General features: G+C 34.5%; 1 protein-coding gene and 1 pseudogene across 1 annotated transcript in view; both read left to right on the top strand.

Annotated features, from left to right (window-relative positions):
* Positions 1-18,444, top strand: part of LOC148215107 (uncharacterized) — a 137,551-nt gene that overhangs the window by 18,290 nt on the left and 100,817 nt on the right. The window lies entirely within an intron of this gene.
* On the top strand, positions 11,175-11,307 carry LOC148215109 (U4 spliceosomal RNA; annotated as a pseudogene).

Below are 18,444 nucleotides of genomic sequence, written 5' to 3'. Positions count from 1 at the left end.
CAGATACCTGTGGAGATTTCACTTCTGACTGTCTGCGTGCAAATGATGTATGCTACTGCTGAATTTTTCATCCTCATGTCTTCTCTAGTTTTATTCAGTATATTTATGGCATAGAGCATTTTAAATAGCTGAGAGAAACAACAGGGCATGAAACAGAGAGACAAATATACATGCTGTAAAAAATATAGTTAAAAACATTTAGGAAAAAAGTGTCCAAAACAATAGTTCCCATTCAAAACTTTGTACACCGGCTGTTCACTTTGACTTTGCCATCTACATTAAGACTGGTTCCCAGTCTACCAATTAGCCATCATCATGTGAAACATCATAGCTCTCATGAAGTTTGAAAATGCCAAGTGGATTGAATCAGCAAACAACTTTACATATGGAACAGCCAAGGGAAAATCAAGGTGTGAGGCTAAATCATGCCCTTTTTCTGCTGAACCTCAGTTCTGAACTTCACTTGTTCTTCTTCCTAGCATTTTTTCCATAGGAGAAAAAGAAATTGCTCCTGCCCCACAGCCACTGCCAAAAAAGAAAAGATTTCTCTAACGTACACTGTTCAGTCTTTCAGATGAAGTATGTCCCTTCAGGCAGATCCCCAACTTTAATAAATCAAAGAATAATCAGCACATGTGACTCAGGCAGTTTTGGTGCAGCTCTTCAGAGCCACCCTCAAAACATACAATATTTTATTGCTTTACTTTTTTTTATTGGTCCAGTAGACTGAAGATTTTTTTCCAATTTCTTTTATTAATACCACAGGCAATGTCTAAGTGTAGTATAAGCAAAATTTATTGTAGCTCAGAAGGAGGACATTCACAACAGAGAAGTAAAAAGGGAAACAGTTGAATACCAAAAAGATTTCCTTAATTGGTAACTTTTCTGCATTCTTGGCTCTCATTTTTCTATTTATACACGCTTAGTATTGTGACTTTGTAGTAGAAATCAATCACATAGATAGTTGTGTCAACGTTTTCAGTTTGTCAAGAGCATATGAGAACAATGGGATGAGAAGGGCAGATATAAATTAGGCAATATATTTTTATGATGTATGTAGTCTGACTAATTACTCATTCAGGATTTACTGAGAATGAAGGCAGCTATTTTGATCATTACAGTTGTAATTGTCAAAACTCTAGTGACCTGATCTCCATAGGTTCAGACAGCCACGCTGTATGAAACAGCTAACCTTAGATGCAGGTCTGGGTCTAAGTTTCAGTGAACCCTGAGCCTTCGTTAAATTTATTGCTGCCCTCCTTTCTGCTTCCATTCTCACATGTGGCCATATGGAATTCTCTGTCCTTCTTTGCATTGAGTCAAGGTATCCTAAAGCTTTCAGCATATGGTTGATGAAAAGAAGGAGTTTTATTGTGTGTGGAAGGATAATAAGTAGCATAGGGGGAAGTGAAGTTGCTTTGCTGGGGCAAATTCATGTACTTAAAATGCTGTTTCAACAAGAAAATAGGCAACATTAATATTGAAATATATTGGACAGCTTCATTAGAACTGAAAGAAGGATGGATGAGTAGAAATGTTCAAACATTACTGGAACATTGATAATAAAACACTAATGGTTTTTCTTCATTTTCTAATAACTTCTATGCCTTGGAGACAAGGAATGTAACAAACTCTCTTTCAGATGTGATTAGCTCTCCACATACAGTTTACTGTGAAACTTGTGCTATTTCTTTCTTTCTTTCTTTCTTTCTTTCTTTCTTTCTTTCTTTCTTTCTTTCTTTCTTTCTTTCTTTCTTTCTTTTTTCATTTTCATATCCCAGAGTATTGCAATTAACACATTTTCCTCACAAAAACACCGCTGTTACCTTTCAGGCATCTATCACATATAAGTGCAATCGGTTGGCATTACTCCTGGAAAATGTGATTGTGACACATTCTTTGCTGATTAAATGGATTCTTAAAAGTCACAAAGAACATGAATTAAAAATTATGCCAATGACGCATGCAACTATTTAAAAAAGGATGTTGCAGTCATTGCTGTGTAAAGACATTCCCCATTGTGTCAGATTTCACAGGCAACAGTACACATCCTTGAATGTGACAGGAAATTGGTATGTGGTAACTTTGCAATTTTGTTATTATCTACTTGAAATAAACATATGCAGTATAAATTTTCCAAATGTAATTTTGAAATATGTTCACATATTTGGCTATTTATTTTTGTTGTCCATATTTTATTAACCTATTGCTATCAATAATATATGGAAGTGGTAGCAATTAATTTTATTGCTGAAAGGCTTAATTCTATTCATTTCTCTTCTCCCTTCTTACGATTTTCAGTTGTGATTGTCTGCTACTTCCAAGGAATTATTTACCTGAAATTTTGGCAATACATAATATAGTAAATCAAGAAGCATCTTGGTGGGGGGAGGAGAGTGCCACTTTGGTTATGATCTCCAACTTTTCGCAGTTGCTGTTACTTCCTTTAAAAAATCATTTAAAAATGGTGGTGTTCTCATCAATTGAGAGACATTGCACCTGGAGAATAGGAAGGGTTATCCACCCCCACCTTATTTTTGCCCCTATTTTAAACCTTCCTTGGACTCCATTAGTAGAGGCAATGAAGAAATGATAGAGACAAAGTGCACTGATAAACCCTATTTTTGGAGAATTTTGCTTGGCTCCTGTCCTGTTATCTGGAAAAGAGAGTTATCTCTTTATAGTAATGTCCACAACAAGGTGGAATAATGAACCATCTTTCCCTAGATAGTTTTGGATTAATTGGGCCATAACTCTAAGCTGGAAGTAATCAGGTTACTGGATTTCGTGGCACTCTGGACTGTTAATGTACCTAAATAAATGAATTTTGTGAATGTATCTACTGTGTAGGAACATAGGAAATGGCTGTATAATGAATCAGAACATTGCCTCATCTAGGCCACTATGTCAGTCCTGACTTTCAGAGGCTTTCCAGAATTCAAAACAAACATTTTTCCAGCCATTTCTTGAGATACTGGAAATTGAACCAGGGACTTTTGCATCCAGGGCACATGCTCTACAACTGAGCCACAGTTGCTCCCTGATCAGTGTCTTTGAGCATAACGAGTGTGCAATTTCTGCCAGCTTAAGAGCTCCCACACCAGGAGTTGCAAGACGTGTTGAGGGCTACCTTAAAAAAACTAGAGAGGGATAGGAACCCTTTAGGGGAGGGAAAGGGTTTAAGGAGTTTATACAAGAATTAAGGCACCCATTTTGCCTCTTAAGCCCGCCTGAAAAGTTCAAAAAAGGAAGGAAGGAAGGAACTTAAGGAAGATTGACCATAGTCACTCCTGAAGGTTGCTGTGGATGCTGCAAGAGATAAAATGATAGATCTTTTTTTTTTTATCCTTATTGTACAAAGTAAGTGTTCTGCAGAACTGAAATACATTCTAAAAACATTCAATTATTCCCTTTAAATTAATAACCATTGATCCTCTGGTTGAACATGACAATCTTAACATACAGTATTGTTTGAAATAAATCCTTTGAATATGTATAACATCTTGTGACATTAACATGCCATTAACAACAAGTGGATATTAATTCCAGAACTTCCAAACTAATTCATTACAGAAATATTGTTACAAGGAACATGTTAAATGTAAAAATCATGACAAAGCTGTAAGCTAACTAATCAGTTTGTAATACTTGTATCTACAGTTGTTAAGGTTACTATTCCTAAACATATATACAGTATTATTCCTATTTACATGAGGACTGATGCATTCAGTTACTTTTAAATCTATAGGCTATGTTGCAACTACAGAATTTAGCATGATATGTTGTCAAAAGTATGAACAGAAGAAAAATTGCTCCAGCCCTTCATTTGCAAACAACTTGCTACAGACATATGTGGTCTTTGAGTTGAAATGGAGCACAATTAAAACAAGTGGGAACACTTTAGCAACAATGGTTTAATAATGAGTTTTGAACACAAATGTCTTTGAATGTGCCTATTTATAATTTCCATCTTGCTGTGCAACATTTTTTCTATGCATTTGAATGAAATTTGGGAGCCCAATAGAATGCTCAACTAACAGCAGGTTAACAAATGATTGAATTAAGGAAACAAACAAATGCAAGGCTTTGAAACAGTATGAATGGACTGAGATCCATTGCAGAGTGGATCTACTTAAGTGCAAAAGCTGTGCAAAATGAGCTTCTGATTGTACTTGAGGATAATTGAGTGCTCTTTTAAATACTGCACATCCCCATTAAGTGCATATAATGCTCAAACAATGATGGAGTTGCTTGGCACCATCCCAAGTTGCTTTAATTGAAATTTACAGTAGAGCTATTGATTATTCTCCCCTTCTGTACTTACAAAAGATGCCATAATGGAATGGTAGCAAATGAAAAATTGCATGCTATTTTGCCATGTCAGGCAGAAACTGGGGGGCCGGGGGGGGGGGATCGTACAGCCCAACAATTAGTGCAAGGCATATGGTAGATATACAATTAATTTGCTCAAGTGGCAGTAGAGATGGGGTGGGGATAAGAGGAGAACAGTGTTTGAGAAAATCCCATTACACAAATAGATTTCATCCAAACAATTCTGTTGATGATTCTGCAAATTTAAGATAATGTCTGATTTCTAGGATATCTAAGAAGTCCTATTATCAGGAATGAGCCTGATTTGAACTTGTTTCTGTTATTATCACTGCAAAATCCTCCATCACTAGTTTCAAGTGAGTCTTTTTGCCATTTGAGAAGACACTCATTAGAAAAGTAGGTTTTCCCGATTTGCTGGCTAGTCCCAGGTTATTAGAAATGAAAGCCAGGGTGGAGTAGTGGTGAAGGTGCTGGATTAGGCATTGGCATTGGGAGATCCAGGTTTTAATTTTCCCTTAGGGACTGAAGCCATCTGGGTAACTACTGTTAATGTGGTTTTGCACATTTGAAGGTACTTTATATTATTAAACTGTGTGTGAAAGAGAGAGAGAGAGAGAGAGAGAGAGAGAGAGACTGGCTGTGGATCTCTCATATTTAAAACAGGTTTTTAACAACAAAATAGATATGACTTAATCACGAGTGGGGATGCAAATAATATTTCCTTGTTCCCAACTATATGCCTCTACTGTACATACCAGATAAACCACTTGGCATTTTAGCCTTAGACATGCCTTGGAAAAGAAATTAAAAGAAATGTTAGACTATCTTGGTATATCTTAGTATGCAATGAAACAAACTGAGCTAAATTTGTCACCTATCTACCAACCAAATTAGACCAGTATATAAGATTACATTATGGTCAGCTACCTTCAGTGAAGAGGCCTTCATCTTGCAGTGGATTGATTTGGGATCATCATCATCATCACTATCATCATCTTTGATATATAAAGCTAGATAATAGGATATTTGCTGACACATTTTACAAGATCCTCTGAAGATAATCTGTTTACCCCAGAGACTTTAATTCATAGGTATATTGCCTATGAAACTTTTCACATAGTCTGGATCATTTCAAAAGTTGATCTGTGTTAATCCAAGGGTTAAACTTGCACTTGAGCATGCATTGTGAAAAATCTCATCCTTGTAGCACTCAGCCAACTTCAAAGCAAAAAAAAAATCACAATAATACAGAAATGGGATACACTCCACCATCTGGCAGCTGTACAAATACCCCAAAAAAGAGATTCATGACACCCGCTTGGGAACTTGTTGATTACCATGCATCTCCACTGTTAAACATTTTGTAAACTGGATCATGGATAAGTTTGACATGGGCTGCTCCACTCTGTTATTTTGACTTTTCATTTGGTAGTGCATCCTTCTGAAAACACTTCCTTATGTCCAGAGTGAGCAGGTGTTACAGGCATTTCCGATACAGGAAATCTAAGGTCATTGCATCTCTATAATACCACATAGTTTCATAGTTGCCTATATTATGAGGAAGTGCCCCATCTTCTCCAAAGCTGACTTGAATTTCTAATGTCTACATTACCATCGCAGCTGAAAAAACCTTCACTTTACCAAAAAATATTGCTAACTTCAGGAATGTGGTTTGTAAGTGTTTATATGTTAAAGGATGTGAATTTTGAGGACCGTTTTTTTTTAAATATTATTTTAAGGGAGTAGGATTATTTTAAAAAAAACAAACATGTGTTTTGATATTAAAAAATCAAAGTTTAAAAGTCTGGGTGTAATTCAGGATTTATTAAGGTTTTTCAGAATACTTGATAATCATTCAGTTTATTTTTAAATATACTTAAACAGCTACATGTTTATCATCTCATTTATGAGTTCCATACAATTGCTGTTGTAATGATGAAGATTGAGAGACGGCAACCATTTAGTGTCCCAGGGCCATTATTAAGTTCTGGGAGCCAGAGTAAGTACCCCAGTGGAATGGGTAAAATAAGTAGAACCGCTTCAGGCATATGGGAAGGGCTGAGATTTTTCTCTTTTTGATTATTGGGGAACAGGATGAGATTTATATTTATCTTTCAAAATTGTATTAATCTTATTTTAGAACTTAAATCTAAAATAGCCACACATATCATCACTGAATTAATGTTTTTAATGTGAAAGAAGAGATAAAAATTAAATACATTGTATTTAATTAAACTTATTTTTTTAAAAACAAAATACTTATTTTTCATCCAGACCCCACTCACTTTTTTTGTGAAGGCCTATTCAGTTTTTGGAGCATGGCCCTAACATGCTATCGAAAGGTCAACAATAGTTCTCATTCCAAAGGTTTGCACACCCCTGACTTATACATGTTGTGTTTTCCTGCCCCAGATGGTTGGAAACTGTGCTACTAAGTTTTGGCAGAGAGAATTCCAGGGACTGAAAACAAACAAACAAAAAAACAAAAAAAAGGGGGGGCTGGGGATGCACATAACTCAAGACCACAACTCCTCACTGCTGATAGAGTAATTTAGATGCACACTTTTTGCTATATTCTGAAAGAGTCTTACTCCATAACCTGACCAAGAGCTTGTTAGATGTTGTGTATCTCCTGTGCTGACAAAGAGAATATTCTACTACTTGACCTACTCTGTACATAGTAATAAGATTAGTCTTATCATGATTTTCCATACACAGTGGTCCGTTGCTGGTAAGTCTAAAAACAGAAATCTTGGGATAGAGAATGAGGTGCAGTGAGATTCCACAGGTGCCCCCATTGGAATTATAAGTATCTTAGATAAAGATAGGTAATGTTGTGTGATTTTGTTTTCCTTACCCCATCAGGTATAATGGAGCATGCTAACCACAATAAAATGACACTTATTTTGTTTTTCTGCTCATACTTCCTATTGGATTTCATCATTTTATTCTCATTTTTCACTCTTTTCTTTTTATTTATTCCCTGAAAGTTCACTGAAAATAAGAGCTAGAAAAATTACAAATAAATAAACATATACATTCCATTGAAGAGGTGAGCCACTGTAAATCATGTTTGTCAAATAAAGATTTGGTGGTGTCTGTTGCATGAACTTGGTTCTGGAGGGTAGACGGAGATCTTTTACCTCCCATTTTTAAGACTATTGTAACTAAGTCATTGCCTGAAGTTGTGGTCATAGAGGAACTTTGGTCTGAAACAGGATACATCCTGTAGTTGGAATGATAGTTGCTTCCAACTGAAGTTTATACACTGCTGTTGGAACAACAGCATAACACAGTGTAGATGTGTGCCTCCCAGATCCACCAATAAGTGTTGGTTTTGGATGTCACTGATTCTACTATGGTTTCCTATGCCATTTTTTCCTATTATCACTAGCTAATATATTTTGAATAGCTGAATGTTCCAAGTTCCTTAACTTTTTTTAAAAATAGAGGTTACTTTAATTCTTAGGAGAGTTTTAAAAATCATTTCTAAAGATGACTGATGGAGTTTACTTGTTGCATATCTTTATTGGCTTTATTGTGCATGATACGTTGTTTGTATCATACGCTGATGAAGAATTGACAGTTGTGTCTGATAGGCCATTGCCTATCTTGATCTGAGTTTACAGTTTGAATTGGATCACAACTGAAATGTACTTACAGAGGACATAAATGAGTGGCATTTCCTGTGATCTGGAGGAATCTACACTAAATATGATTTGAGATTTTTTAAAACTCACAAGTAAATGCTCCGTGGCTTGATTTATATCTCATTGTTCTCCCACCCTTCAGTCCCTTTGGTTATAAAAATTCACATACATATACATCCCACATGGACCTTTTTTGTTTGTTTATTGAAATTAGTCTTTATAGTTGGATACAAAAAGCAAACCTTATCAGCTGTATGATATGTGTCGTGTAGTTTACCCCTAAACCATTACACCATGATGCCTTTTATTTTATAAAAGAACAAGCAATATAGTTAGATGTGCTTCCAAGTAAACGTACACATGAATGGGCTGTTAACTTTGTGCCTTGAATAAACACAAAGGTGTTGCAAGCAATGAAATATCATTCCTTATTCTCCTCACTTTCTCCTCACCTTGGGTTGACAATAGGCAGTAAATTTTTAGAAAATAAATATATCATATGTTTTCTGAAATTTGAAACACTCCTAGTATTAGTGCAACACAGTTCTATGCATGCGGATCCAGTATGAAATCTAAGTGGGTCTAACAGAATTTAGTTTCATGTTACTGTGCATAGAAACACAGACCTGATGTGAGAAATCCACAGTTATATTTTATAACAATCTGGATTATGTTAAAGTTTTTTTTAAATCAATCAATGATTTAAAAAAACTTCTAAAAAAATTAAGATGTAAATATTGTTTTCACTTAACAATTTCTAAATGATTACTGCTTGAAAATAAAATTATTCAAAATGTTAGTCCCTAAAGGGACAGGTGGTGCCTTTGCAGTGGTAAGATTCTCTATTCACATTTCTCAGTATAGTTATATTTTCAGTTACTAAATATATATGGATTTATCAAGAAATACAAAACCAAAATGAATTTTTGGAGGAATGGAAATGGTGAAATTAAACATTTTAAAATTATGCAGAATAAGCTTTACAATTAGCATAATTTTAGTGCAAATATTTTCATCCCATTCTTTGTTAGCCAATACTTTGATTTTTCTTTGAAATTATAAATGTTTATTCTCCTTCTGATATTATTATAAAAATAGCATGAGTCTCTGTTTAGTATCATTGATAGAAATGCTGTTGTCTTTCTTTTTTTTTATAATATGTTATCTTAACTTACTTTTTTCAGTGAAAATAGTTTCTTCTTTAATCCCATAGCTACTCTGTCAGACTGATGAACATGCAATAAATAATACCTTGCGAGAGGAAAAAAGAGATGAATTCTCAAACTGTATAACCTTTTGTGAAATTTCACTATTCTCTAATTAATGTGGTTTTTAAAAGTTGATTTTAAAACATTTTCAGTAATTTGGACTTTCAATCTCATATGAAATCATATGAAATACAGAATAATCAAACCTTACTGAAGTCATTTTTGTTAACAAATTATACAAGTTCCCATACATCTTGCTTTTTAAAAAGTTTAAATCTTTATTTATGAATGAATGAAACATTTATTTCTGGATGAATAAAATACTTCCTCAGGAATTCTACAAGATGGCAATGATAACAGTTCCTGCTTTTTAACTTGTTTATAAATGATGTAGAGTTAAGGTTCAACATTAATGTGAGCAGAAATACTGTTAACGTTGCATCAGAATCAAAAACGCATCTTGAAATGCTGCAAAATAATATCTGTAAAATGTGTGTAAATGGATTTTAAAATGTCAAATTCGGTTCAATACACACAAATGTAAACTGTTGTACACTAGAGCAAAAATCTGAACTTCATAAATCTGCACTTCTGAACTGAAAATAACCAAGAAAGGGAATTTACAGCCTGTTCACTAGCTTAGTGAAAATGTTGGTCTGGATTTCAGCTGCTTCAGATAAACAAGAAACAGCAAATACCAGTGTAGGAATCATTTGGAAAAGAATATAAATAAACTGCCAATATAGGAATGCCATTATATAAACATATGATAGGCCTACATTTAAAATATTATATTCAGTTCTGATCACCACACCTCAGAAGGCATATTGTAGAGGTGGAAATGATTCAGAGAATCATAATGATTAAGAGGCTGAAGCAGTTCCATTGAAAGGAAAATGTTTGGGGCTTTTTAGCTTAGAGTGAGGATGGATAAGGAGAGAGATGGTAGAGGTACATAAAATCAAAGATGATGCAAAAAATGTGGACATTTTTTATTTTTCTCTCACCATGTTAGAACTCCACTGAAACTAAATGCAAGTATACTCAACACAAATTTAGGCAATACAGCACTGCTTTACATAATACATAGTTAAACTATGGAATTTACTACCATGAAAAATGTCAGCTCAGATATTTTAAACAGAAAACTAGACAAAAAGATAGAGGACAGGGCTACCAAAGGATATTAGTCTTGTTGGCAGTATATACTGCTTCCAGAATAGAACACAGTCCATTTTAAATGCCAAAAGTGAAAAAGGCTATCTTCCCCATATTTCTTACCTGTACTTGCTGTATGTGTTTGTTTCATTAGTGTGTGATACAGTATCCAAGCTAATAATTGTTTCACTTTTTATACATGTCATTAAGAAGAAGTTTCAGATCTATTCTCCATAGACCCTAGAACAGGATACACATTCAATTTATTTACTTATTTAAAGTATCTTTAGACAAAATCCAAGAGAAACTTGAGAACAGCAACTGGAAAGAAGTAGTTCATCAGATTACAAACATATGCAACTTTCAAACAAAGTAGAAAACAATAAAAGCAATCAAAATTCAGCACTTAATTTAAAAAGATAGGCTAAAGACATAGGTTACTTAAATCCCCAGGTGAATAAAACATCTTAACCTAGTGTCAAAGAAGCATTCATTATATTGCATCTGTCCTTTTTGGCTTTGTTTAAACTTATGGTAATTCTGAAGGAATGTGATTAGCTATATACATAATGTAACTGTACAAATAATATCTGAGAAATAAATGTGAGACCAAGACCTACAGGGCAAAACATCCAGCACAGCCTCATTTATTTAGTTTTCTACTGGATAAATGGCATTTGCTACAACAGCCGCCACACTGACATTCTAACACTCACGTTTAGTGTAATCAAAGAAAAGGCAATCATCATTAACCCTGACAATATGGAGCATAACAAGATTAATTTAAGTGATCTCTCTGTTGTGCTTTTCTTCTGCCTTTGCTATGCATTTTGAGCAGTGGCAGTTTCATAGCCAATGAGGTTAATCTGAGGCGTGACTGTTGTCTGTAATTCCCTATGCATGCTTAGAAGGAAAGCAAGAAGATTTCCTCTTAAAATATATATATATATATATATATATATATATATATATATATATATTCTTTTGAAAATAGCGTGCAAACTAGACAAGCTCAGGCTTCATTGATTGATTTAAACATTTATATCTCATCTGTCTTCTACAGAGTGGAAGTACTTTTCTGCCTAAAGGAAAAGAGACAGTAGCAAGCATCTCGTCCCCATCCCAAATAGAGAAGCTGGCCAGACAACCAGTACAATTTTATTTCAGTCCTAGAAATGGAACAGTGTTCCTCACCATAACAAACAACGGAAATGTGCAATTTATTTTCCGGCTAAGGGCTCTAACTTCATTTCAGGCTGCACTTCAGAAAAAGAGATAGGCCAGGATGGGAAAATGGATAGGCCAAGGAAGAAATAAAGCATCTGTGCTTTATTTCCAAATGCATTATATAAGATATTTGTTATTATTATTATTATTTTCCAGTTATAAAACAATTTGAATGTAAAGCTATAGTGCATCACATTAACGGGTTTCAACTTTTTTTTTTATTTTAAAGTCCAAACTACACTTTATAAGATCTCAAGCATGTGCTTAAGTCTTTGTAGTTAATTAAGCCAGATAAAGTGGGCTTGGTTGAAAGGAAATTTTGCAGTGTTAAATATTTTCAGAGTAGGTTTGCACATGTGTTATAAAGCAGACTCTAGGAGAAAAACTGTATTCCATAGAAAATTGCTCCAAGAAGCTATGCTGCATGCCTAAAAGCATGGTGGGCGATGGGGTGGGGAGAGGGGTAGATGGGGAAAATAAACCTATTTCAGTTATGTGGGCCAGTAGCCTCTCCTTGTGTACAAACTGAAAAGTATGATAGATAAATCCTGAAAACCCAATCTTTAAATGTGCAACCCGTTCACTAAGTATTTACACCCAGAGGACTTTTAGTAAATGCATAAGTTACAGTATCAAGACTGAAGGTGCTAGACCATCTACCCACCTTGTGGTTTACAAGATACATTTTCTCAGTTGCAGTGCAATGTGGATAAAGCAGAACTATTCCTGGGATATAGACAGGAGCTATTTCAGCTTGCCTTCCAACATGGCTGAAATAATGCAGACAGGATAAGAATTATATGGAACAGAAATAAGAACCAAGACTCAGTTTTTTTTTTTTTAACTTTAATCTTTATTTTTGTAACAAAACAATCTTAAAAACTTAAAAAAAATAAAAATACAAACTAAAAATACAAACTAAGAAGCAAAATTTTAAAATATGTATCTTATATTTTAAACTTATCAGTAGTCCTCATTTAGCAACCACAATTGGGACTGGCAACTCAGTCATTAAGCGAAGCAGTTGCTAAGAGAAACCACTACTGTTCTTATGATCTGTCTTCAGCTTTCCTTTGCTTTACAAACCTGCAAAGATCATAAATGCAAGGACTGGTCGCAAAGTTACTTTTTTATCACTGTCGTAACTGAATAGTCACTAAATGAGGCAGTTACTAAACAAGGACGACCTGTAATATAAAAAATATAAGTTACAAGATATTGAGGCTCAGCTGGCTATTTGCAAGACAAGGTGTGGGAAGTGGGCAAGACCAGGAAACAGCTTTGCTGAACAGAATTAAAGAAATAGATCTCACTGAATAAATCAGTCTGGATTCAAAAAAAAGCATATCTAGAGATCAATCTCCACTATCCTCATATTACCATTATCCTCATATTCCATTTGCTGCATTTTAAAGCTATCCCTGCATGGCCACTGTTTTGAATTTTAGTCCCATTCATTTGCAGTTGCAAAAGGAAAAACAGCTGCCATCCATTAATGCATTAGAAAGATAAGCTAAATGGCAGAGCACAAAGGCCAATGGATGGTGTCAGTAACAAAGATAGTCTTGGTAGTAGGCATTTAATTACCTAATTATATTTCTCTGTGTCTCCTGTGCTCTGAGGCTGCTTACAAATAAATAAAATACAGTGACAGTGCAAGCCAATTTAAAAAAAAAAGAAACTAAAATTCATCACACTAAAACAACAATAATATATACATATCCAATTACAATAGAACCAAAGGTTATCAATAAAAGGAAACTCATAATCCAACTGCACCAACCTGAATTTCAAAATGTCTTTCCAAAAGAATATAACATATTCCGGGCATTCAATCTGATACCTTTTGACTCTTATAGGTGAGCTCCCCACTCCCCACTGCTGTTTATCTGACTTTTGGGATATTGAGGTCAGGTTATCCACTCAGATGTCAATGAGACAGAGGAGTTCCTTGTAAAACAGATGGTTTCCTGCTATTGGACAGAACAATGCCCTCTGACTAAATTCATCTCTAGCATTTATTATCAATAGCTTTTCTAATATAAATGATTCTTGGAGATGTCCGTATCTATATATATCTACAAGACAGCCAGTATGCACGGGTTATGGTGTATGGAAGCCAGATGATGACTTTCCCGCAGTCACTTACACTCAACCCTAGATAGGTAAGTCAAAAAACATCTCCCTACCAATCCTTACTGGACCAGCATAGTAGATTAAGGTCCATACTCTTCTGTTGAGTGGCCTTTATCCCGCAATGGATTGATTTGGAGTGATAAGTGTGTGTGTGTGTGTGTGTCTGCGTACGTAGGTTCTAGCTGAAAGCTGATTGTGTATGTGTGTATGTGTGTATACACATACACACACACACACATACATATATAGATCAACTTTCAACTAGAACCTAGACATTTTTGAAACATGTTTTTGCATTCAGTCATCAAATAGACATACATGTGACATGAGAGTGAAAACAGTAGTGATTTCTTTCTTTAAATAGCTTGTTTATACCCAAATATTTTCCCGCTTGCTATTAAGTATAAACTATCAACTATAATAAAATATCAATATTTTTATTAGAAATAAACAAGGCTTTTATAGTATACTCTGTAAGTTCTACATTAACATAAATTATAAACTAGCTACTCAGTGACTAAATGCAACACCATTTTCCAAAATGGGCTTGTTTCTGTCTAGGTTCACTGCCATATAGAAAGTTATATTGAACTGCTTATTTTTGGTTTTTGTTTGTTTGGTTTGTGTGTGTGTATATATATATATATATATATATATAAAAATGTGAAAACAGTATTGGAATAATAGATTTTCATAAAGATTTTAGAAGCAAACTACTGTAGTTTGCCTTTTCTGGAAGAGAACATCCATAATGATATATAACTTAGGCCACTGCATATTATAATTATTTATCATTTTTACTGTGCAGCATTTCAAATATTTTAGAACTCTTAGAAAAAGAAAAGGCAAATAAAACTGTGGTATCGCTCATTTTTTACTCATTTTTGCTTAACTTCTAAAATCCAATTATGTAAGAATTTGGAACATATTGAGGAAATTATTTCACTATTCTAAATGTATGAGAAAAATTCAATTAAACTATTTATATATTTAATTTATCTATTAAATTTTTTAAATTTAATTCAATTAATTAAGTTCAATTGCTATAGTTTGGCAGTTTACAATAAAGCATACAAAAAGATACAGTTTTAATAAAAACATAAATAAGAAAATCAAATAAAGTGCAAAATGAAAACTCCATACAAACTAGATGGGAGCAATTCAAAACCTAAAAAGATTTAAATTAGAATTAAATTAAACTACAATTAAAAGTCCATTTAAACAGCTAGGAAAATAGAAAGATTTTCACCTGGTGCCAAAATGATGTTAATTTGGGGGGGGGGGGATTACATAAATGGGAGTGCCACAACAGCAAAAGCCTTCTCCCTTGTAGAGACCCACCTCACTTCCTTTGATAGAGGGACTTGAAAGAAGGCCTCATTAGAAGATCCTAAAGTCTGAGCAGGTACTTAATTTTAATGGCAGGAAGTTGCAAGTCCTGGTCACAACAAATCTTCCCTTAGGCCATTCACAAGCAGATTGGTGGGCAGGTGAGTGCTATGGAATGTGGGTAGGCAGTAGATGGGTGCTGCAACTCAGCACAAGTGCAGCTGGGCAGGGGAGTGCTATGGTCTGGCAGAAGTGTGACCAAGTAAGCAGGTGCTATGGAGTGCAGGCAGGGGCTGCTATGGGCGAGTGCATGCTACGGAGTATGAGATCCCCATGATCTCATACTTTGTAGTAGGTGTCCTCAGGAGAAAAAACGGTTGGAGTGACTTACACTTATGATTTTCCTTGTGGGAAGCTGGCAGGGAAAGTTGCAAATGATGATCCAGTGACCGTGGGATGCTGCAACCATAAGTGCAAGCTAGTTGCCAAGTGCCCAAATCATAATCACATGACTGCAGGGTGCTGCAATGGCTGGAACTTCGAGGACTGGTCTTAAGTACCACTCGTTCAGCACTGTTGTAACTTTGAACAGTCGCCGAACGAGCGATCATAACCTGAGGACTATCTATATTGTTTGCTCAAGTAGGCCTTCTAAAGCAAGCTGGGCAATCTGCACCTTAGAAGCCACATGTATCTCTGCAGATTTTCTTTTTTTTTTTTTCTTCCAATCTGTTTAAAAGCACTGAAATGTAACCTCGGAGGGATTTATTTCTTATCTTTGGATGTGATTTTGCCCACTATTCTGTTATGGTCCTTCCTACTTTGATCTGCTTCCTACTTTGATCCATCATTCTCCTTTGAGTCCCTGCTGTGAGATGAGCGACCATTTAAATTGTTTAAACAAACAAATAAATACTTTGGGACCTGAAAAGGTTTATTTAATCCTGCTCTAAAAGATCTTTGTCCCATCTTGAGTAATGATTTCTAGCAGCCTTCTTTAAACTGTTTTCCAGTACAGCTATTAGGATTTCAACAATAGTTGTGCTAGCTGGGCATTCAGGAAATTTTAGTCCAAAGTTATACAGAGAGAATATAGCTATATACAGTATTATGGAAGGCATGCTGATAATTATAATACAATATCAGGACGGAGACAAGATCACACTATGCCATAGTTGTTGTTTTTTTTTAGGGCCTAATTTGCAGAAGAATGAATGACGATCGCTAATACAAAAATCAATGAGGTGAAAGGGCCTATAATTTCAGTTGCTTGTTTATGTCTTTCATTGACATAGTCTTAATGTTACTTATTTAGATTAGTGTTAGGTCAGTCTTGAGGAATTAAAGATTGAGGGGCATACAACCTTAGCTACGCCTTTTGAACTGGACAGTGCAATTGGAAAGTGTCAGAGATCACAAACCAGAATTCTAGGCATGCTACATGGGAATAATCAATTGAAAAAATCCGCCCTAGTATTATCTTACTAGATTGGGAAAAAAATATATTAATTGAAATATTTTGTGGGAAAATATATGCAAATACTGTGACAAATTGCAGAGATGTGTTTTCTTGTATGGGAATATTTTGTTTTCTGAGAACATTTACTGTATACATGCATTTGAACATAGCTTCAATTCAGCAATGTGAATATTAGCTAAAACTAATGTCCCCATATCAGCTTTGCAATTTCTCAAAAGTGGCATTTTTCTATGATTCCTGTTTTATTAGCTTATTCTGAGAGTGCTAGAGAATATTTAGCAATTACTCCTGTTGGTATTTTTTAGGATATTTTGTCATTGGAGATGGTAGCGGTCAGTTACATATCCACTGAAGCCTCCTGGGCTGTTTATAGATCCCCAAATTCCCATGAGCAGAATTCCTCACAGAAAATTAAAGCATAGTGCAGTGGGCTAAAATGATGGGCTATGGCCAGGGAAATCCAGGCCCATTCTCAGCCATCATTAAGCCAATCTATCTCAATGTTTTTATGGTGGGAAAAAATTGGAGGCAGAAGTTCTACGTATGTGGTTTTCGTTCCTTGATGTAAGTAGGATACAAGTATAATAAATAAGTATTGAAATACAAAAAAAAAGCTATAGACAAAACATTCATACATAATGCTTGGCCACTTTGCAACTAAGTAAGTGCAACAGTACCCCACTTCATCCATTTCTTTCACCTTTCAAAGACATTTCAAAAGCATTTTTTCACCAAGGTGGATGAGATGGTAAAATAAACAACAAGGAAACAAAAATATACACAGAAAATTTCAGTAAGCCCCTTCATTTCCTTTTTCTTACTTAACTACATTTCCACATATCAGCCCAAATTCAAATGTAATCAGAGGTAACTACTGCACTGAATGAGAATTTAACTTGATTCATTTTTAAATTAAGCCTAAATTCATATCTTTCTCCATAAATGAGATGGAAAGAACTTTAAAAAAAAAAAGTCACATAAACATTGCTGAATACACAAGGATTCCAACTCAAACTTTTAAGAAATAAGCACTAAAATTCATTTGCCTCCCTAGATGATTCCTACATTTTTTTTAAATCTCAGGTTTATGTTTTTTATGAAATAATTTGAGAATTTTGATAGGAAAATATTGAAAAGTGTAGATATACAAAAATATATAAAAATTTCACTCATCCTTACTCATAGATTTGTACTAACTTTTCATATGTAAATTTGTAGTCGATCATTATTTTAATAATATTGAGAAAATCATGTCCAGAAAGTGTTTTTTTTTCAGGTTTACCCCAAAATTCTTTCTTTAGGAGTGAGGTCTGTTTCTGAATCTGTGTTTTAGGGATGGAAAATCTCTTGGTAAATGTGAAATGTAAGAAAGCAAGTTTGCATATTTCAGAAGAATGTACATAGGCCACCAGTGTTAGCTTTGGCATAAGTGAGAGGATGATTATATAGAATAAATAATTAAACACAGAAAGAGAACTCCATATATATCTCAATTATTATATTATTCATTTTAACATTAAACAAAAGTAGTAAAGGTCATAAATGTCTTTACAACTACAAAATTTTTGTGGACACATGTACCATGGACTTTACAAAAAGAACATATTGTGACCAAATGAAGTTCAGTTGAGTGTTCACTGAACATAAATTCTGACTCCAAAACAGTATTGATAAGCACATTACTCTACAAGCACAAAGTTTCACAAAGCAGAACAGCAGCTCTTAGCAAAATCAATACAATTGAAGAACACTCAGCACCTTGCAGAATTATCAAATTCCTTAAATTACAAGTATTGAATAACAACTGTACATATATAAAGTCAGCTAAATGGATTTTTTTTTTAAAAAAACAAACCCTGATATAGTCCATCAATTAATATACGGAACGGAATGTTAGAAGAACTTAAGGACAGGGTTTTGGGGG

Source organism: Python bivittatus, unplaced genomic scaffold (assembly GCF_059951505.1).
Source record: "Python bivittatus isolate LINGU-HERP-01145 unplaced genomic scaffold, Pbiv_v1 ctg000350_np1212, whole genome shotgun sequence".
NCBI lineage: Eukaryota > Metazoa > Chordata > Lepidosauria > Squamata > Pythonidae > Python > Python bivittatus.
Note: the sequence above shows the minus strand (reverse complement) of the source record. Positions and strands in the feature narration are given on the sequence as shown.